The 22,863-nt window shown below is 45.1% G+C and overlaps 1 protein-coding gene across 1 annotated transcript in view; it reads right to left on the bottom strand.

Moving 5' to 3' along the window:
• NRK (Nik related kinase) overlaps positions 1–22,863 on the bottom strand; it is a 511,622-nt gene that overhangs the window by 186,053 nt on the left and 302,706 nt on the right. The gene's annotated exons all lie outside the window — the stretch shown is intronic.

Raw genomic sequence — 22,863 nt, 5'->3', positions numbered from 1 at the left:
ACAAATGAGAACTCTGCAAGCTTAGCAAAACTTGTCAAATACAGTGCACAACACTCCATGTGACACAGAATATATAAAGAAACATTAGTAAATTATACAGTTGTGTTGTTTAAATGTATCTACTTGCAAATGCCAACATTGAACATTCTTGATGACTATTTCTGTCTAAAAGATGGCACTTTGATAACCATTCAGTGGGTAAATTGGATGGAAGCAAGTGCTGCTCTGATCCACATGGAGGCTAATCATTTACTAATTAGATTAGCTATTACAATCTATGGTGGGTTCACTATGGATAGTCATATTGAGCAAATACTATGCGCATATTCCTGTCTTTTGGCCACACATTAGCCAACATGGAGAAGACTTTCTGGAGAAATATGCAGCTGCAAGGGATTTAATAGACAAATTTAGAGCCTATTATATTGTCCTTCAACATGGTAAATGTAGTTAGAGGAATTCCTCTACTATTAAACTAATTTTCACATACAAGAGCTTATCACATGTTAGGTTGTATCACCATCTAGACCTTGAGTAGGAATTAAATAGCAAGGCTTGTGTAACAGGGGAACTGGTAGGGATATTTAGATTCCTACTTATAAACAGTTCTTCTTTCACAATCAATATTTTAAATTAATGTTTGCAAACATTTGCATTAAGGAGTCATAACCGGACCTACAGCTAGTGCCCAAGAGGACTTTAAAATACATATAATGACTAAATGAAAGTAATAAGAAAGGATTGCTGGGACTTTCTGTATGGAGGAGAAAAATGTCCTAGCTAATGTCATTTGCTTTAGATTTGATGCATGCATTGACAAGGTAACTTATAACTGCACCATTTCACTTAGCAGGTCCAGTAAAAACCAACAAAAAATGTCATGGGAGCTATTGCTGTGCAGTGTTGAGAGACAAGAATGTTCTTTCCATTTTATCTGCTTTATACTGGCATTGCAGCGTATTCTTGTGCAGTAGGCTATACGGATAATCTTAGACTGATGCTTTTGATGAAAAGAAGTGTGGAGGGTTAAGAAGATTATATGATACCAAAGGCCCAAGGGTGAACGTTGCGTGTCCTCGTCATAGTAATGATGATTTAGGAGACCTAAATCTCTTATGCACAATAACTGACAGTCGCGTTGTAGCTTTATCAAAGGAAATGTACAGATTCATTGATGCAATCCTTGTTTTACTTTAGGCAGTCTGTGGATAAGGTAATTTGCAAGTCCATGTCTGTGGCTCATGGTTGTAGAATAAAGAAACTCCTTTTTACTTCGTCCTCAAGATTTTGATCAGCCATTTTATCCCATATCACTTGTCTCCTCTAAGATTGCTTTTTTTAAAAGTGGTTATGCATGTGATGAGTTTGGAGAATTCAAGAAAATCTTGAACCATACTGCAGAGCCGGATCAGACAAGCCCACAGGGGTATAGGCCTCCCCCCTCCCCCAGTGAACCCCATTGCCTGAGGGCCCACTCCCTCCTCTAGAGATCAGTTCCAGACTGTGTACTTGGAATTTAAATTATACATATGTTACCTTATACTGGACAAGGCTATGGTGTATTTTCTACAGTGCATTGCTGTTATTAATCTGCAACATTATCATACATGCATTAGCAGTATTTACTATACTGTATATATTTATAAAGAGTCCCAGATCATGCACTCTCTAATGGTTAGCCAAGCATATGTGGTGACTGGCCACTCCCCCTTTGGAAGCTGGCCACAACCCTAAGCATGGGCCCTTACCACTGCTTTCCCCTTGGTGGACCCTTAATGCTCCAGCCTGAAACTGCTGAAAAGCCTTCATTATGTCTTCACTTCAATGCAAATGTCCTCTTTAAAGGCACTAAGTACAGTATCAGTTTTGAATGTCATCTAGCAGCCCCTGGTAGAGTGTAATGTAACTCTAGCCTAGACTTAGTGTCTGGGTTGGGGTTTCCCACTTTGACATCACATCTGCAGCTTCCTTCCAGTCAGGTGATTCACAATCTTCTTGAACCTGCGTTGACAAGTTACTATTTGTGTGATGGCATAGCCAGGACCGGTGTTCCAGTAATAGTACAGAAAATCAAAGTTGTCCATTCTGATTTTTTGTGATTTTATGCAAGCCATGCCATGTGTGAGGTTGTGCTCACCCTTCTATGTGACTTTTGTAAGCTGAAGTAGCATTGTTTTCCTGTAGGTAAGTTATTGAGCTGGTACCATTGTATGTTGCTTCGTAGTAATGTTTTTTGGGACTTTAGAAGCTCTGAGGCTGAATAAGAGGTGGACGCTAATGGCACAGTTCCTTTGTTTTTGTATACAGCGGCTGTGCAAAGTTATGCAAAGGCTGCAGGAGGCGTCTTATTTAAAAAGACGCCCTCTGAGTGCTTCTGTGATCCACCGCTCCTTCTGAAGACACAGCATTAGGTCATCTGCGTGAACTTCTGACATCAAAGTAGCCATGGGGTTACTCAGGAGTCTGAATAGAGGGCAGAGTAACACTAGGGATGGCCATCGACCATTGATGATTCAAAATCATCGATGGTCTATGGCCGGTGTTGAATACTTTAGCCATCGATGGTGGAGAACAAATGGTTTCCTGCCATCAATGGTGAAGCCCAACAAGATAGATTTTTTCCCCCCTCAACACTGCCCAGCCCCCTGTCGCATATCATAATAAATCTGCGCCCATCAGAGTGGGTGGGCGCATCTACCATCTCTGGAACACTACTGCACTGCTCTAAGCATCTTTGGGATGCTTGGAGCGGATGTATAGCCGGCAGTGTATGTGGCCGGAGTGTCCAAAGGACATGCTGGCCGTCCAGCACCATAGTAGTGATACTGGCTGCAGGTCACCCTGCTAGCAAGATGCACAGGCAGCGGGGATGCTAACCCCAGGGCACTCTGCAATGTGTGACAGCACCGCCCATCTTATGGCCCTAAATGTATGTATATCAGTGTTGACCGTACATATGAATGTGTGTGACTGTATATAAGTGTGTATGTATGTGTCAGTGTTACTTTTAACAAGTATTTTCAATTTAGTTTTAGTCTTAAGACGCGTACACACTGGGCGATGCTGAAACGCTGGCGATGAACGACTATATCATTGAACGATATAGCGTTCAATGATATAGCACATACACACTGAACGTTATCGTTCAACTATGACGACCAGTGACGTCACCACCGGCATTCCCGGATATGCAGCTCAACCTGACATTGACGGGTAGAGCTGCATGCCAGCTCAAATTTGGTGATCGCTGAACGACGTGTGAAAGCGTGCATCGTTCATCGTTCACCAATATCACCCCCATACACACTGGATATATAAGCCCAAAAATAAAAATAAATGATAGTGACATTTACTGTATGTCATAATTGTTTATGTTTTAGGCTGAAATCGCCCAGTGTGTACCCGCCTTTAGTCACTTACTTAAAATTGGATCTGATTTAAAGTCACATTTTAGCCTTGTCTTTTGCTTTGCTTTAGTCAAAATTTAGTCAGTGGATCTCAGTTTACTTTTTTACTCTAATTGTAGTCAATGTTTTAGTCATAACTGTTGCAGTTTAATCATGATACTGTAATGGATTACATTTCTCTAAAATTTTCTTGAGAAGATCACCCAACTTCAGATTTACTTCATTTTAAATGTAGTAGACTTTATTATCATTGCTTTGTATCAGTAGTCTTAGTGCTTAGAGTGTGACTATGACTGCACCTGCGTTTCCAGCATTTTCTTCCTGTATGGCACTACAAGTCTCAGGCTCAGCAAGGTAGACCCTCCCGATATAAATGCACAATTTGCACATAAACAAATTAAAACTGGATGCCCCTATTCACATTATATGCCAAATTGTGCATGTCCCCAGTTCACATGATATGCCACACTGTGCATACCACCAGTACACATTATATGACACCCTATGTATGCTCCAATTCACATTATATACCAAATTGTTCTTGTCCCCAGCTCACATGATATTCCACACTGTGCATGCCACCAGTACACATTATATACCACTCTATGTATGCTCCAATTCACATTTTATGACAAATTGTACATGTCCCCAATACACATTATATGCCACAGTGTGCATGCCACCAATACACATTATATGCCACACTATGTATGCCATAATTAACATTATATACCACATTGTACATGTCCCCAGTACACATTATATGCCACACTCTGCATGCCACCAATACACATTATATGCCAAACTACAGTATGCCTGCCCCAATTCACATTATATGCCAAATTGTGCATGTCCCAAGTTCACATTACATGGCACACTGTGCATGGCACCAATATACATTTCATGCCACATTATGCATACCTCAGTTCACACTGCATGCCACACACACACTATGCAATAATAATAGTGTTAGTGAGAGTGACTGTCTCCTGGTTAAAAAAGCCAGCTTGCATACCAAAGCCAACAAACAGGGGGACAGCGTCTCCTCCTTACTCTTAGAAATGGCGGTAAAAGAGTGCCCCCTTTGGCCCCCACTGCTGGCACCCTCCTCCAGCCCAGAACTCTGGCGGGGTCAGTGGCACACTATGCTCAGTTGTTGATCTCATCCAGTTTCTCTCGTGTCTCATCTCCATTGACTCTCCACAAGTTCACAGACTCCACGACCCATATTCCATTTCCTGGCGTTCTGTATGCCACAACGGCATGGGCAGGGATGCCATCAGAAATTGTGGGGCCCGGGAATAACAAAATAAGCAGCCCCCCCCCCCCCCCCCAAAAAAAAAAAATACAGTTAAAAATAAATCCCTATGCACGTACGGAGCAACACCCTATTATGACCCTTGCACCAAATTAAGGGCTATTTCAGCATAGATTGCTATTCTGAGAAATTGGATGATGGATATTGAATGGATACAACCCTACACATTTTGTCCTGATAAGGACTTCTTGAGGGGTATGTATCATACAAAAGGCACATCTAAATGTGAAATGTAGTAAAACCAGCTTTTACAATAAAGCTCTTTTTCAAACAGGTTGAATCTGGGACTCGTTTAAAGCCAAAAGGGAACACAATAAAGTGTAGTCAAACATCACAGCTCATAAATATAGCTCTTTTTGAAACGATATACAGTATGTCTGTGACCCACTAGAGGCTTTCAATCCTTTTCTTTCTTAAGAAACAAATGTACTTCACTAATCTCTAGCTGCAGTGTCATATATATTTTAGAAACAATGGCCGGTACTCGGTCACAAATGGACCAACCTGCCTGGGTGACCTTAGCGGAGGATAGGTCATGCTGCACTCACAGGGTTTTATACTCCATAATGAAAATCCGGCAATAACCATCTCACCTTTTGTCAATAGTTCACTTTTATTTGTAAATCTTTTGTCCTCACGATTTTGTTTATGAGACAAAGTATATAATGAATAGTTTTATGCTGTGTGTCATATATGTAGATCACTGATACTGTCTGTAGTATATGGGGGTCACTAATGCTGTCTGTAGTACTGTAGTACATTGCGGTCACTGATACTGTCTGTGGTATATGGCAGTCACTAATGCTGTCTGTAGTATAAGGTGGTCACTGATGCTGTCTGTAGTACATTGCAGTTACTGGTACTGTCTGTAGTACATGGCGGTCACTAGTACTGTCTGTAATATATGGCCCCAGGAAAGGAATAGGGCAAAGAAACTCCTCTCTTCTCCTACCCTCATTTCTCTGAATCCCTGGTTCTTCCTCTCAGGCCACTGGGGGAGGAGAGGAGGAGACACCTCTATGTGCTGCAATTCTAGTGTGGGCCAGTGTAAATAAAGACCCTTCGGAATTTCAGCCCACCCCATTCATACTTCTGCTGTGCCATCCAACCTATACACTACATACATAGCACTCACTCCACATAGGATATAATAAGAATTTACTTACCGATAATTCTATTTCTCATAGTCCGTAGTGGATGCTGGGGACTCCGTAAGGACCATGGGGAATAGCGGCTCCGCAGGAGACTGGGCACATCTAAAGAAAGCTTTAGGACTATCTGGTGTGCACTGGCTCCTCCCCCTATGACCCTCCTCCAAGCCTCAGTTAGGATACTGTGCCCGGACGAGCGTACACAATAAGGAAGGATTTTGAATCCCGGGTAAGACTCATACCAGCCACACCAATCACACCGTATAACCTGTGATCTGAACCCAGTTAACAGCATGATAACAGAGGAGCCTCTGAAAGATGGCTCACAACAATAATAACCCGATTTTTGTAACAATAACTATGTACAAGTATTGCAGACAATCCGCACTTGGGATGGGCGCCCAGCATCCACTACGGACTATGAGAAATAGAATTATCGGTAAGTAAATTCTTATTTTCTCTAACGTCCTAAGTGGATGCTGGGGACTCCGTAAGGACCATGGGGATTATACCAAAGCTCCCAAATGGGCGGGAGAGTGCGGATGACTCTGCAGCACCAAATGAGAGAACTCCAGGTCCTCCTCAGCCAGGATATCAATTTTGTAGAATTTTACAAACGTATTTGCTCCTGACCAAGTAGCTGCTCGGCAAAGTTGTAAAGCCGAGACCCCTCGGGCAGCCGCCCAAGATGAGCCCACCTTCCTTGTGGAGTGGGCATTTACAGATTTTTGGCTGTGGCAGGCCTGCCACAGAATGTGCAAGCTGAATTGTACTACAAATCCAACGAGCAATAGTCTGCTTAGAAGCAGGAGCACCCAGCTTGTTGGGTGCATACAGGATAAACAGCGAGTCAGATTTCCTGACTCCAGCCGTCCTGGAAACATATATTTTCAGGGCCCTGACAACGTCTAGCAACTTGGAGTCCTCCAAGTCCCTAGTAGCCGCAGGCACCACAAATAGGTTGGTTCAGGTGAAACGCTGAAACCACCTTGGGGAGAAACTGAGGACGAGTCCTCAATTCCGCCCTGTCCGAATGGAAAATCAGATAAGGGCTTTTTCAGGATAAAGCCGCCAATTCTGACACGCGCCTGGCCCAGGCCAGGGCCAACAGCATGACCACTTTCCATGTGAGATATTTTAACTCCACAGATTTAAGTGGTTCAAACCAATGTGACTTTTGGAACCCAAAACTACATTGAGATCCCAAAGTGCCACTGGAGGCACAAAAGGAGGCTGTATATGCAGTACCCCTTTTACAAACGTCTGAACTTCAGGGACTGAAGCTAGTTCTTTTTGGAAGAAAATTGACAGGGCCGAAATTTGAACCTTAATGGACCCCAATTTCAGGCCCATAGACACTCCTGTTTGCAGGAAATGTAGGAATCGACCCAGTTGAATTTCCTCCGTCGGGCCTTACTGGCCTCGCACCACGCAACATATTTTCGCCAATTGCGGTGATAATGTTTTTGCGGTTACATCCTTCCTGGCTTTGATCAGGATAGGGATGACTTCATCCGGAATGCCTTTTTTCCTTCAGGATCCAGCGTTCAACCGCCATGCCGTCAAACGCAGCCGCGGTAAGTCTTGGAACAGACAGGGTCCTTGCTGGAGCAGGTCCCTTCTTAGAGGTAGAGGCCACGGATCCTCCGTGAGCATCTCTTGAAGTTCCGGTTACCAAGTCCTTCTTGGCCAATCCGGAACCACGAATATAGTGCTTACTCCTCTCCATCTTATCAATCTCAGTACCTTGGGTATGAGAGGCAGAGGAGGGAACACATACCCTGACTGGTACACCCACGGTGTTACCAGAGCGTCTACAGCTTATTGCCTGAGGGTCCCTGGACCTGGCGCAATACCTGTCGAGTTTTTAATCATGTGGAAGACTTCTGGGTGAAGTCCCCACTCTCCCGGGTGGAGGTCGTGCTGAGGAAGTTTGCTTCCCAGTTGTCCACTCCCGGAATGAATACTGCTGACAGTGCTATCACATGATTTTCCGCCCAGCTAAGAATCCTTGCAGCTTCTGCCATTGCCCTCCTGCTTCTTGTGCCACCCTGTCTGTTTACGTGGGTGACTGCCGTGATGTTGTCCGACTGGATCAACACCGGCTGACCTTGAAGCAGAGGTCTTGCTAAGCTTAGAGCATTGTAAATGTCCCTTAGCTTCAGGATATTTATGTGAAGTGATGTCTCCAGGCTTGACCATAAGCCCTGGATATTCCTTCCCTGTGTGACTGCTCCCCAGCCTCGCAGGCTGGCATCCGTGGTCACCAGGACCCAGTCCTGAATGCCTAATCTGCGGCCCTCTAGAAGATGAGCACTCTGCAACCACCACAGGAGGGACACCCTTGTCCTTGGTGACAGGGTTATCCGCTGATGCATCTGAAGATGCGATCTGGACCATTTGTCCAGCAGGTCCCACTGGAAAGTTCTTGCGTGGAATCTGCCGAATGGGATTGCTTCGTAGGAAGCCACCATTTTACCCAGAACCCTTGTGCATTGATGCACTGAGACTTGGCTCGGTTTTAGGAGGTTCCTGACTAGCTCGGATAACCCCCTGGCTTTCTCCTCTGGGAGAAACACCTTTTTCTGGACTGTGTCCAGGATCATCCCTAGGAACAGAAGACACGTCGTCGGAACCAGGTGCGATTTTGGAATATTGAGAATCCAATCGTGCTGTCGCAACACTACCTGAGATAGTGCTACACCGACCTCCAACTGTTCCCTGGATCTTACCCTTATCAGGGAATTGTCCAAGGAAGGGATAACTAAAATTCACTTCCTTCGAAGGAATATCATCATTTCGGCCATTACCTTGGTAAAGACCCGGGGTGCCGTGTACCATCCATACGGCAGCGTCTGAACTGATAGTGACAGTTCTGTACCATAAACCTGAGGTACCCTTGGTGAGAAGGGTAAATTTTGACATGAAGGTAAGCATCCTTGATGTCCCGAGACATCATGTAGTCCCCTTCTTCCAGGTTCGCAATCACTGCTCTGAGTGACTCAATCTTGAATTTGAACCTCTGTACGTAAGTGTTCAAAGATTTTAGATTTAGAATCGGTCTCACCGAGCCGTCCGGCTTCGGTACCACAACAGTGTGGAATAATACCCCGTTCCCTGTTGCAGGAGGGGTATCTTGATTATCACCTGCTGGGAATACAGCTTGTGAATGGCTTCCAAAACTGTCTCCCTGTCAGAAGGAGACATCGGTAAAGCCGACTTTAGGAAACGGCGAGGGGGAGACGTCTCGAATTCTAATTTGTACCCCTGAGATATCACCTGAAGGATCCAGAGGTCTACTTGCGAGTGAGCCCACTGCGCGCTGAAATTCATTGAGACGGGCCCCCCACCATGCCTGATTCTGCTTGTAAAGCCCCAGCGTATACTGAGGGCTTGGCAGAGGCGGGAGAGGGTTTCTGTTCCTGGGAACTGGCTGATTTCTGCAGCCTTTTTCCTCTCCCTCTGTCACGGGGCAGAAATGAGGAACCTTTTGCCCGCTTGTCCACGAAAAGACTGCGCCTGATAATACGGCGTCTTCTCATGTTGAGAGGCGACCTGGGGTACAAACGTGGAATTCCCAGCTGTTGCCGTGGCCACCAGGTCTGAAAGACCGACCCCAAATAACTCCTCCCTTAATAAAGCAATACTTCCAAATGCCGTTTGGAATACGCATCACCTGACCACTGACGTGTCCATAACCCTCTACTGGTAGAAATGGACAACGCGCTTAGACTTGATGCCAGTCGGCAAATATTCCGCTGTGCATCACGCATATATAAAAATGCATCTTTTAAATGCTCTATAGGCAAAAATATACTGTCCCTATCTAGGGTATCAATATTTTCAGTCAGGGAATCCGACCACGCCAACCCAGCACTGCACATCCAGGCTGAGGCGATTGCTGGTCGCAGTATAACACCAGTATGTGTGTAAATACCTTTTAGGATACCCTCCTGCTTTCTATCAGCAGGATCCTTAAGGGCGGCCATCTCAGGCGAAGGTAGAGCCCTTACAAGCATGTGAGCGCTTTATCCACCCTAGGGGGTGTTTCCCAACGCACCCTAACCTCTGGCGGGAAAGGATATAATGCCAATAACATTTTAGAAATTATCCGTTGTTATCGGGGGAAACCCACGCATCATCACACACCTCATTTAATTTCTCAGATTCAGGAAAACTACAGGTAGTTTTTCCTCACCGAACATAATACCCCTTTTTTGGTGGTACTCGTATTATCAGAAATGTGTAAAACATTTTTCATTGCCTCAATCATGTAACGTGTGGCCCTACTGGAAGTCACATTCGTCTCTTCACCGTCGACACTGGAGTCAGTATCCGTGTCGGCGTCTATATCTGCCATCTGAGGTAACCGGCGCTTTAGAGCCCCTGACGGCCTATGAGACGTCTGGACAGGCACAAGCTGAGTAGCCGGCTGTCTCATGTCAACCACTGTCTTTTATACAGAGCTGACACTGTCACGTAATTCCTTCCAACAGTTCATCCACTCAGGTGTCGACCCCCTAGGGGGTGACATCACTATTACAGGCAATCTGCTCAGTCTCCACATCATTTTTCTCCTCATGCATGTCGACACAAAAGTACCGACATACAGCACACACACAGGGAATGCTCTGATAGAGGACAGGACCCCACTAGCCCTTTGGGGAGACAGAGGGAGAGTTTGCCAGCACACACCAGAGCGCTATATATATACAGGGATAACCTTATATAAGTGTTTTTCCCCTTATAGCTGCTGTATAGTTAATACTGCGCCTAATTAGTGCCCCCCTCTCTTTTTTTTAACCCTTTCTGTAGTGTAGTGACTGCAGGGGAGAGACAGGGAGCTTCCCTCCAACGGAGCTGTGAGGGAAAATGGCGCCAGTGTGCTGAGGAGATAGGCTCCGCCCCCTTTTCGCTGACTTTTCTCCTGCTTTTTTATGGATTCTGGCAGGGGTTAAATGCATCCATATAGCCCAGGAGCTATATGTGATGCATTTTTTTTGCCATCCAAGGTGTTTTTATTGCGTCTCAGGGCGCCCCCCCCCCCAGCGCCCTGCACCCTCAGTGACCGAAGTGTGAAGTGTGCTGAGAGCAATGGCGCACAGCTGCAGTGCTGTGCGCTACCTTGTTGAAGACAGGACGTCTTCTGCCGCCGATTTTCCGGACCTCTTCTGCCTTCTGGCTCTGTAAGGGGGCCGGCGGCGCGGCTCTGGGACCCCATCCAAGCTGGGCCTGTGATCGTCCCTCTGGAGCTAATGTCCAGTAGCCTAAGAAGCCCAATCCACTCTGCACGCAGGTGAGTTCGCTTCTTCTCCCCTTAGTCCCTCGATGCAGTGAGCCTGTTGCCAGCAGGTCTCACTGAAAATAAAAAACCTAATCTAAAACTTTCACTAAGAAGCTCAGGAGAGCCCCTAGTGTGCACCCTTCTCGTTCGGGCACAGAGATCTAACTGAGGCTTGGAGGAGGGTCATAGGGGGAGGAGCCAGTGCACACCAGATAGTCCTAAAGCTTTCTTTAGATGTGCCCAGTCTCCTGCGGAGCCGCTATTCCCCATGGTCCTTACGGAGTCCCCAGCATCCACTTAGGACGTTAGAGAAAAGTATTATTCATATACAATGCAGAATAGTCTTATCTTGATTTGATTAAAGATTATTTTGTATTGTACATAAATAATACTGATATCCTGTGTGCCGTGAAGCCATGCCCACTTCCCAGTTCGGCACCCACAAAGAGTCTCTAATTTGAGGTTTGGTGTTGCGGCATGGGGGCCCAATGCATATTGTTGCACCTGGGCCCACCACTCACTAGTTCTGCCACTGGCTGTAAATGTTTCTTTATTCCAAAGAATCTCCATCCAATCCATCAAATATTTTTTAAAACCTATTTGGAATACGAGATATCTATCACATTTTTTGGACATGTCCTGTCTCACACCCACTCTGGTAGGAGGTATTTATTATAATTAGACAAGTACTAGGATTTGTTGTTTCTGCAGAACCATTGACAGCTTTGCTTCATCTTTATCCTGGAAGAATGTCCCAGGGAGACAGGTACCTTTTGGGACATATACTCATAGCAGTCAAGGCCTCTATTGCCCAGTTGTGGAAATCCCCTTTAATTCCCAATATCACAGTTATCACAAATACATTTCATAAGCACTATCTATTCGAAATGGTGGAAAGTGACTACTCTTCTTCTGCTTTATCTAGTCATAGATGGAGAGATTTCAGGGAACAAATGGGACATTCTACTATATATAGCGCTCCAATAGACTTTAGCTTCTTGAATTCCCCTAATTCTGATTCCTAAGATCTCCTCTCTGAATTGTGTTGGTTTGATTGTCTCTTTTTTATGTTGTGGGTTTCAGCGCTCCGGTGCAAGACTTTTCTGGCAATCCCCCCCCCCTTCTTTTTATATGCTGTACTCCCTAATATATTTTTGTATTCCTCCTTTTTATGTCTTATTGTATTTTTTCTCTCTATGGCCCTCATTCCGAGTTGTTCGCTCGCTAGCTGCTTTTAGCAGCCGTGTAAACGCTAAGCCGCCACCCTCTGGGACTATATCTTAGCAGAAGTGCGAACGAAAGGATCGCAGCGCTGCTACAAAAAAAGATTGTGCAGTTTCTGAGCAGCTCGAGACTTACTCCTAGCTTGCGATCACTTCAAACTGTTTAGTTCCTGTTTTGACGTCACGAGCACACCCTGCGTTCGGCCAGCCACGCCTGCATTTCCCCAGGCACGCCCGCGTTTGTATCTGACACGCCTGCGTTTTTACACACACTTCCCGAAAACGGTCAGTTACCACCCAGAAACACCCACTTCCTGTCAATCACTCTGCGGCCAGCAGTGCAGCTGAAAAGCGTTGCTAGACCTTGTGTGAAACTGCATCGGCTTTTGTGAAAGTACGTCGCGCATGCGCATTGAGCCGCATACGCATGCGCAGAAGTGCCGATTTTTAGCCTGATCACTGCGCTGCGAACAACGGCAGCTAGCGATCAACTCGGAATGACCACCCATGTTTGCTAAAAATGAAAACCCAATAAACATTATTGTGATTTTTTTTTTAAATGGAAGGGGAGGGGGGACAAAAAAGTGTTTTGTTCACTTCTGACTTTAGGCACATTCATTCAGTGGTATATTTCATATGGCAAGACATGTTATAAAGATACTACAGCAAACACTAAACAAAAAACTGATTCTAGACGGAAACTGCACCTCTTTGGAAATTGCATACGAAGTTTGGCAAATCTAGCAATTTTTAAGTTTTACTAATGGTTCACTTTTTTTTTTTTTTAAACCGTCATGGGGTGCAATTACTTTATTATTACAGTAAGGTGCTCTACATAAGTGTGTACACTTGTGGTACAACAACTGACAAGTGACAGAATGTACTGCAACCCATGCTGATACTTGTTATTCTATAAGCTCCAGCATGAAATAAGTATTTTTCTTTTATTGCATGCTGGCTCTTGTAGTGCCACACATGCTGAAACAGTTTTCGAGCAATGCAGAGTAGGATAAATATTTACAGTTGGGGGGGGGGGAGGTTTATTGAGTGGTTTTAGTACAAGCCCTGGTTCGGGCTGAAAACTTTTGGTGATGCCGTTTTATTAAGTTTCCTCATGACTTTATATTAGGAATTGTATGGTAATTTGCCCTGACTAATTAGCTGCTACTGGTTTTCTGAAACACTATAGTATGTATTTATAAAATGTATGACACAGTGGGAAATTTAGTCAGTGTTCAGAAAACAAGAGCAGAAAGTGCTGTACACAATATGCAACTTTTTATAACAGTAGGTGTAATTTATTTTCTTTCTTTGTGACTGATGAAAAATGTTAATATTATGTTGCTAATAGGGGGAATGGGTTGTGTGAGACTTTACAGCTGTGAAATCTCTGCTCAATTTACTGTTATACGTTGGTTTTAATAAATGGCCCACGCTGGTTTAAAAAGCTCTGGAGGTCTCAGAATCTGCTGGTAGTTCCCTAATGGTTGTATTTAATAGGGCACATCTGAAACCTATTTGTTTATCCAGCAAACAAGTAGATATATTACAAATCACTTTAAAATCTGCTTTATTTAAAATAAAAGGTGAGGAAGAACACATATCAAAATGAGTTGGGAACGCGTTGCTGGCTGCCGGGATCCCAGCGGTCAGCATACCGACCCCGGGATCCCGGCAGCAGAAGTGGGAGTGGGAATAGACCCTGTGGGTCGGCATTCCGCCGGCCGGCATTTTGAGTGCTCGGGATTCCGGTGTCGGTATGGTGACCACTGGGATCCTGAGCGTCGGTCACATGACCGCATCCCATCAACATCTATGATTTGCAAGATTGGCTCTTCAGAGAACAACATAATAATTTGATACATTAAGATTACTCTTATTCAGTAACTTTTCTAATGTGTTTTTTGTATGTTTGTTTGTTTATTTGTTTTATTTACAGCTCATTTCAATGATAACTCATGTTGTGCAATATTTTATTAATCTGCTTCATAGATACTTTTAAAAGAATTTACTGCAGTGTTAAAAACTAGCAATCAACTATATTGGGGGAAACAGACTAACGTAACCTTTGTTAGAAGCAATTAAATGTAAATCCATGTTCCCATAGATGCACAAATGCTTTCTGCAACAATTCACCTGAAATACCCTCAGCTATGACTGAGAAATAAGGCAATCTAAATTTCTTTTAAAGCTATTTAGTCGATTGTAAATTATTTTCAGGCATGAAATAAAAAATTCTACATACAGGCGAATTGTATAAGGCGTCTGGAGCACGTTCCCCATTTTTCTATATTGCAACTACTGCTAATGTAGTTTAAGTGCTAAAATTCAAACATTCTGTTTTGTTATTCTGTTCTTTGTGGTCACAAATTAGAAATAGAAAATGCAATTTCATGTATTTTTTGAGCTGGAGGATTGCCCCTGCCTCAAGCAGAGACAAAGTGTATTGTACTGTATGTGTAAGGTGTGTAGCTGAGCTCTGTGACACAAGACCAATAGTGTCAGCATTGCAGCACATGGTTGCTCTAGTGTCGGTCTAGTTGCTCTAGTGCCTGGTCAGTCAACGATAGACAGGCCCCCAATGTGTATGAACCACCATTTACCATCACTGAGGACCCCCCCCCCCCCCCCCCCTCGCCACTCTGATCTACAGGTATAGGCACATTATATCTTGAATACATCTGCTGCTTGCCAGCCGTTACCAGTGCCAATAAGGCTTGGGCTATGCTGTGGTGATGAAGGTGGTTGTAGAACATCCTGCCTCCTCCCTATTCCTCAATGCCGTGTAGCACGGTACCTTATTTTTACCACGGATGAGGGAACAAAGGAGGAAAGACTTAGTTTGCAAGGTGTCCGTTATATATATTCTGCAAATCATTGTCTCCACAGTGGCAACCTCTTGAGTCTCACTTCTGAGGCAGAATTCCAGTGTCGCCCATGCCTAAGACACTGTTGACATCATTAGTGGTGTCGAGAGAGGGGGGGGAGAGAGTACAAATGACCTGGGCCCAGGTCTGATGGATGGGCCCAGTGAGGGTCCAGTAGGGGCCCAGGCCCCCTCCCCATTACCTGGCAGCAGCAGCTGCAGCTCTTCTCCTTAGCCCAGCCCACTCTGCTGTGTACTGGGCTGTAGTGTGGCCATGGAGGTGCTTAAAAAAAAAAAATCAGTATTTTTTTCTAAGGGTATTAGACCACGCCCCTTGAAAAGTACCTGGGCTCAGCTCGGCTCTCAACTGCCCTGGACATCATAGCTGTTGATAATATACAGTATTTGTACATGTTGTTAAATTAATCTATTTGTTTTTCTCCAAAGTGCAGATGTGTATATCTTTTTTGCAAGTCAACACAGTGAAGGGTACATTTAGCAGGTATTCTATATAGCTGATTTCTTTTACTGTCAAATCAGTCACAGTTTTTGCAGTATACATGCTCCCACTGGGTGAAATAATCAGGCGCCATGGGTTGGTCTACCACTGCTATGCAGATGATACACAATTGTACTAGTCCTTTGCTCCGGGCACTGATAACCCAATAGCAACCCTAAATGGCTGTCCAGCTGAGCTCCAGGAGTGGATGAGTGCCAGTTGGCTGTGACTGAACCCAGATAAAACAGAGATCCTTATGATAGGACCACAACATCAAAGGACAAGACTAGCCAACATAGCCAACCACTTGGGGATTCAGAATTACAAACCACTGATCATATGCGGATTTGTCCTGGGTGGTGGCTTGACACTTAAACATCAGATAACAGCCACAATCAAATGCTCATTTTTTCATCTGAGGAACATAGCCATAATCAAGCAGTTCATTCTCTCAGAAGATCTGCCAAAAGTCATACATGCATTTGTATTATCTCGATTAGACAACTGTAATGCCCTCTACCTTGGTCTCCCAGCAAAACAATTGCACCGTTTACAGCTGGTACATAACACAGCTATGCAAACCAACCAGCCCCGTTCTAGCCACATAACACCCATCCTCTACTCACTTCACTGGCTGCCTGTAAGATGGCGAATCATCTTCAAGATTGGCTTACTGAGTTTCAAAGCACTACATGACCAGGATTCAAGGTACCTGAAGTAGCTTCTGATCCCATACTGCCCCACTCGATTACTGCGATCTGTAGATGAAGGACTTTTAGCAGTACCTAGAATCTCCCGTAATTCATCCGGGGGTCGAGCTTTTAGTCATGCGGCTCCGACTCTATGGAACTCACTTCCCTGCACAGTGCGAGAGGCCCCAACTATAGAATCCTTCAAAAGTAGACTCAAGACTTTCCTGTTTACTCAAGCATTTCCATAATGTCCCTTTAGTATCTACATGCTTCTGTATATTATGAAAAGCTTTTCTGTACTTCATTGTCTCTGTACTATATTATGCTATGTATCTGTTAAGCGCTTTGAGTCCTATTGGAGAAAGAGCGCTGTTTAAATAAAATTATTATTATTATTATTATTATTATTACAGTTTGACAAATCATGACGTTCCTTTTATGAATATAGAAATGGGAAAAAGTAATATACCTGGCTTTACAACTTGTATGTGTGTATTGCAGGCCAAGATGTAGGTCATGCAGTGCTGTCACTGTCTGATTGGAAAGCATTGAGTGGATCAAGGTTATTTCTTGCTGATACTTTTGCAGTCTTTTTCACACCACAAAGTACTTGTGTGTCCATCATCACACTGCATCCTATACTGTTAATGGGACTTTGTACTATAGGTGCACTATGGGTGATATTCAATTACTCGGACATGCTGTCGGGTGTAATGTATCGCCGGGGGGGCTATCTAATTAGCCCCGATAAGCCGGTGTGTGCTGAAGTTTATTGGGGATTTTGTTAGAGATGAGCGCCTGAAATTTTTCGGGTTTTGTGTTTTGGTTTTGGGTCCGGTTCCGCGGCCGTGTTTTGGGTTCGAACGCGTTTTGGCAAAACCTTACCGAATTTTTTTTGTCGGATTCGGGTGTGTTTTGGATTCGGGTGTTTTTTTCAAAAAACACTAAAAAACAGCTTAAATCATAGAATTTGGGGGTCATTTTGATCCCAAAGTATTATTAACCTCAAAAACCATAATTTACACTCATTTTCAGTCTATTCTGAATACCTCACACCTCACAATATTATTTTTAGTCCTAAAATTTGCACCGAGGTCGCTGTGTGAGTAAGATAAGCGACCCTAGTGGCCGACACAAACACCGGGCCCATCTAGGAGTGGCACTGCAGTGTCACGCAGGATGTCCCTTCCAAAAAACCCTCCCCAAACAGCACATGACGCAAAGAAAAAAAGAGGCGCAATGAGGTAGCTGTGTGAGTAAGATTAGCGACCCTAGTGGCCGACACAAACACCGGGCCCATCTAGGAGTGGCACTGCAGTGTCACGCAGGATGGCCCTTCCAAAAAACCCTCCCCAAACAGCACATGACGCAAAGAAAAAAAGAGGCGCAATGAGGTAGCTGTGTGAGTAAGATTAGCGACCCTAGTGGCCGACACAAACACCGGGCCCATCTAGGAGTGGCACTGCAGTGTCACGCAGGATGTCCCTTCCAAAAAACCCTCCCCAAACAGCACATGACGCAAAGAAAAAAAGAGGCGCAATGAGGTAGCTGTGTGAGTAAGATTAGCGACCCTAGTGGCCGACACAAACACCGGGCCCATCTAGGAGTGGCACTGCAGTGTCACGCAGGATGTCCCTTCCAAAAAACCCTCCCCAAACAGCACATGACGCAAAGAAAAAAAGAGGCGCAATGAGGTAGCTGACTGTGTGAGTAAGATTAGCGACCCTAGTGGCCGACACAAACACCGGGCCCATTTAGGAGTGGCACTGCAGTGTCACGCAGGATGTCCCTTCCAAAAAACCCTCCTTAATCAGCACATGATGCAAAGAAAAAGAAAAGAAAAAAGAGGTGCAAGATGGAATTGTCCTTGGGCCCTCCCACCCACCCTTATGTTGTATAAACAAAACAGGACATGCACACTTTAACCAACCCATCATTTCAGTGACAGGGTCTGCCACACGACTGTGACTGATATGACGGGTTGGTTTGGACCCCCCCCAAAAAAGAAGCAATTAATCTCTCCTTGCACAAACTGGCTCTACAGAGGCAAGATGTCCACCTCATCATCACCCTCCGATATATCACCGTGTACATCCCCCTCCTCACAGATTATCAATTCGTCCCCACTGGAATCCACCATCTCAGCTCCCTGTGTACTTTGTGGAGGCAATTGCTGCTGGTCAATGTCTCCGCGGAGGAATTGATTATAATTCATTTTAATGAACATCATCTTCTCCACATTTTCTGGATGTAACCTCGTACGCCGATTGCTGACAAGGTGAGCGGCGGCACTAAACACTCTTTCGGAGTACACACTTGTGGGAGGGCAACTTAGGTAGAATAAAGCCAGTTTGTGCAAGGGCCTCCAAATTGCCTCTTTTTCCTGCCAGTATAAGTACGGACTGTGTGACGTGCCTACTTGGATGCGGTCACTCATATAATCCTCCACCATTCTATCAATGTTGAGAGAATCATATGCAGTGACAGTAGACGACATGTCCGTAATCGTTGTCAGGTCCTTCAGTCCGGACCAGATGTCAGCATCAGCAGTCACTCCAGACTGCCCTGCATCACCGCCAGCGGGTGGGCTCGGAATTCTGAGCCTTTTCCTCGCACCCCCAGTTGCGGGAGAATGTGAAGGAGGAGATGTTGACAGGTCGCGTTCCGCTTGACTTGACAATTTTGTCACCAGCAGGTCTTTCAACCCCAGCAGACTTGTGTCTGCCGGAAAGAGAGATCCAAGGTAGGCTTTAAATCTAGGATCGAGCACGGTGGCCAAAATGTAGTGCTCTGATTTCAACAGATTGACCACCCGTGAATCCTTGTTAAGCGAATTAAGGGCTCCATCCACAAGTCCCACATGCCTAGCGGAATCGCTCCGTGTTAGCTCCTCCTTCAATGTCTCCAGCTTCTTCTGCAAAAGCCTGATGAGGGGAATGACCTGACTCAGGCTGGCAGTGTCTGAACTGACTTCACGTGTGGCAAGTTCAAAGGGCATCAGAACCTTGCACAACGTTGAAATCATTCTCCACTGCACTTGAGACAGGTGCATTCCACCTACTATATCGTGCTCAATTGTATAGGCTTGAATGGCCTTTTGCTGCTCCTCCAACCTCTGAAGCATATAGAGGGTTGAATTCCACCTCGTTACCACTTCTTGCTTCAGATGATGGCAGGGCAGGTTCAGTAGTTTTTGGTGGTGCTCCAGTCTTCTGTACGTGGTGCCTGTACGCCGAAAGTGTCCCGCAATTCTTCTGGCCACCGACAGCATCTCTTGCACGCCCCTGTCGTTTTTTAAAAAATTCTGCACCACCAAATTCAAGGTATGTGCAAAACATGGAACGTGCTGGAATTTGCCCATATTTAATGCACACACAATATTGCTGGCGTTGTCCGATGCCACAAATCCACAGGAGAGTCCAATTGGGGTAAGCCATTCCGCGATGATCTTCCTCAGTTGCCGTAAGAGGTTTTCAGCTGTGTGCGTATTCTGGAAAGCGGTGATACAAAGCGTAGCCTGCCTAGGAAAGAGTTGGCGTTTGCGAGATGCTGCTACTGGTGCCGCCGCTGCTGTTCTTGCGGCGGGAGTCCATACATCTACCCAGTGGGCTGTCACAGTCATATAGTCCTGACCCTGCCCTGCTCCACTTGTCCACATGTCCGTGGTTAAGTGGACATTGGGTACAACTGCATTTTTTAGGACACTGGTGAGTCTTTTTCTGACGTCCGTGTACATTCTCGGTATCGCCTGCCTAGAGAAGTGGAACCTAGATGGTATTTGGTAACGGGGGCACACTGCCTCAATAAATTGTCTAGTTCCCTGTGAACTAACGGCGGATACCGGACGCACGTCTAACACCAACATAGTTGTCAAGGCCTCAGTTATCCGCTTTGCAGCAGGATGACTGCTGTGATATTTCATCTTCCTCGCAAAGGACTGTTGAACAGTCAATTGCTTACTGGAAGTAGTACAAGTGGGCTTACGACTTCCCCTCTGGGATGACCATCGACTCCCAGCAGCAACAACAGCAGCGCCAGCAGCAGTAGGCGTTACACGCAAGGATGCATCGGAGGAATCCCAGGCAGGAGAGGAATCGTCAGAATTGCCAGTGACATGGCCTGCAGGACTATTGGCATTCCTGGGGAAGGAGGAAATTGACACTGAGGGAGTTGGTGGGGTGGTTTGCGTGAGCTTGGTTACAAGAGGAAGGGATTTACTGGTCAGTGGACTGCTTCCGCTGTCACCCAAAGTTTTTGAACTTGTCACTGACTTATTATGAATGCGCTGCAGGTGACGTATAAGGGAGGATGTTCCGAGGTGGTTAACGTCCTTACCCCTACTTATTACAGCTTGACAAAGGGAACACACGGCTTGACACCTGTTGTCCGCATTTCTGGTGAAATACCTCCACACCGAAGAGCTGATTTTTTTGGTATTTTCACCTGGCATGTCAACAGCCATATTCCTCCCACGGACAACAGGTGTCTCCCCGGGTGCCTGACTTAAACAAACCACCTCACCATCAGAATCCTCCTGGTCAATTTCCTCCCCAGCGCCAGCAACACCCATATCCTCCTCATCCTGGTGTACTTCAACACTGACATCTTCAATCTGACTATCAGGAACTGGACTGCGGGTGCTCCTTCCAGCACTTGCAGGGGGCGTGCAAATGGTGGAAGGCGCATGCTCTTCACGTCCAGTGTTGGGAAGGTCAGGCATCGCAACCGACACAATTGGACTCTCCTTGTGGATTTGGGATTTCGAAGAATGCACAGTTCTTTGCTGTGCTGCTTTTGCCAGCTTGAGTCTTTTCATTTTTCTAGCGAGAGGCTGAGTGCTTCCATCCTCATGTGAAGCTGAACCACTAGCCATGAACATAGGCCAGGGCCTCAGCCGTTCCTTGCCACTCCGTGTCGTAAATGGCATATTGGCAAGTTTACGCTTCTCCTCCGACAATTTTATTTTAGGTTTTGGAGTCCTTTTTTTTCTGATATTTGGTGTTTTGGATTTGACATGCTCTGTACTATGACATTGGGCATCGGCCTTGGCAGACGACGTTGCTGGCATTTCATCGTCTCGGCCATGACTAGTGGCAGCAGCTTCAGCACGAGGTGGAAGTGGATCTTGATCTTTCCCTAATTTTGGAACCTCAACATTTTTGTTCTCCATATTTTAATAGGCACAACTAAAAGGCACCTCAGGTAAACAATGGAGATGGATACTAGTATACAATTATGGACTGCCTGCCGAGTGCAGACACAGAGGTAGCCACAGCCGTGAACTACCGTACTGTACTGTGTCTGCTGCTAATATAGACTGGTTGATAAAGAGATGTCTATGTAACTATGTATGTATAAAGAAGAAAGAAAAAAAAACCACGGTTAGGTGGTATACAATTATGGACGGACTGCCTGCCGAGTGCAGACACAGAGGTAGCCACAGCCGTGAACTACCGTACTGTACTGTGTCTGCTGCTAATAATATAGACTGGTTGATAAAGAGATGTCGTAGTAGTATGTATGTATAGAGAAGAAAGAAAAAAAAACCACGGTTAGGTGGTATACAATTATGGACGGACTGCCTGCCGAGTGCAGACACAGAGGTAGCCACAGCCGTGAACTACCGTACTGTACTGTGTCTGCTGCTAATATAGACTGGTTGATAAAGAGATGTCTATGTAACTATGTATGTATAAAGAAGAAAGAAAAAAAAACCACGGTTAGGTGGTATACAATTATGGACGGACTGCCTGCCGAGTGCAGACACAGAGGTAGCCACAGCCGTGAACTACTGTACTGTACTGTGTCTGCTGCTAATATAGACTGGTTGATAAAGAGATGTCTATGTAACTATGTATGTATAAAGAAGAAAGAAAAAAAAACCACGGTTAGGTGGTATACAATTATGGACGGACTGCCTGCCGAGTGCAGACACAGAGGTAGCCACAGCCGTGAACTACCGTACTGTACTGTGTCTGCTGCTAATATAGACTGGTTGATAAAGAGATGTCTATGTAACTATGTATGTATAAAGAAGAAAGAAAAAAAAACCACGGTTAGGTGGTATACAATTATGGACGGACTGCCTGCCGAGTGCAGACACAGAGGTAGCCACAGCCGTGAACTACCGTACTGTACTGTGTCTGCTGCTAATATAGACTGGTTGATAAAGAGATGTCGTAGTAGTATGTATGTATAAAGAAGAAAAAAAAACCACGGTTAGGTGGTATACAATTATGGACGGACTGCCTGCCGAGTGCAGACACAGAGGTAGCCACAGCCGTGAACTACCGTACTGTGTCTGCTGCGACTGGATGATAAATGATATAAAAAATATATATATATCACTACTGCAGCCGGACAGGTATATATTATATATTATATAATGACGGACCTGCTGGACACTGTCTGTCAGCAGAATGA

This window comes from Pseudophryne corroboree, chromosome 8, assembly GCF_028390025.1.
Source record: "Pseudophryne corroboree isolate aPseCor3 chromosome 8, aPseCor3.hap2, whole genome shotgun sequence".
Lineage (NCBI taxonomy): Eukaryota > Metazoa > Chordata > Amphibia > Anura > Myobatrachidae > Pseudophryne > Pseudophryne corroboree.
The sequence above is the reverse complement of the archived record's forward strand: the minus strand, read 5'-3'. Positions and strand labels throughout refer to the sequence as shown.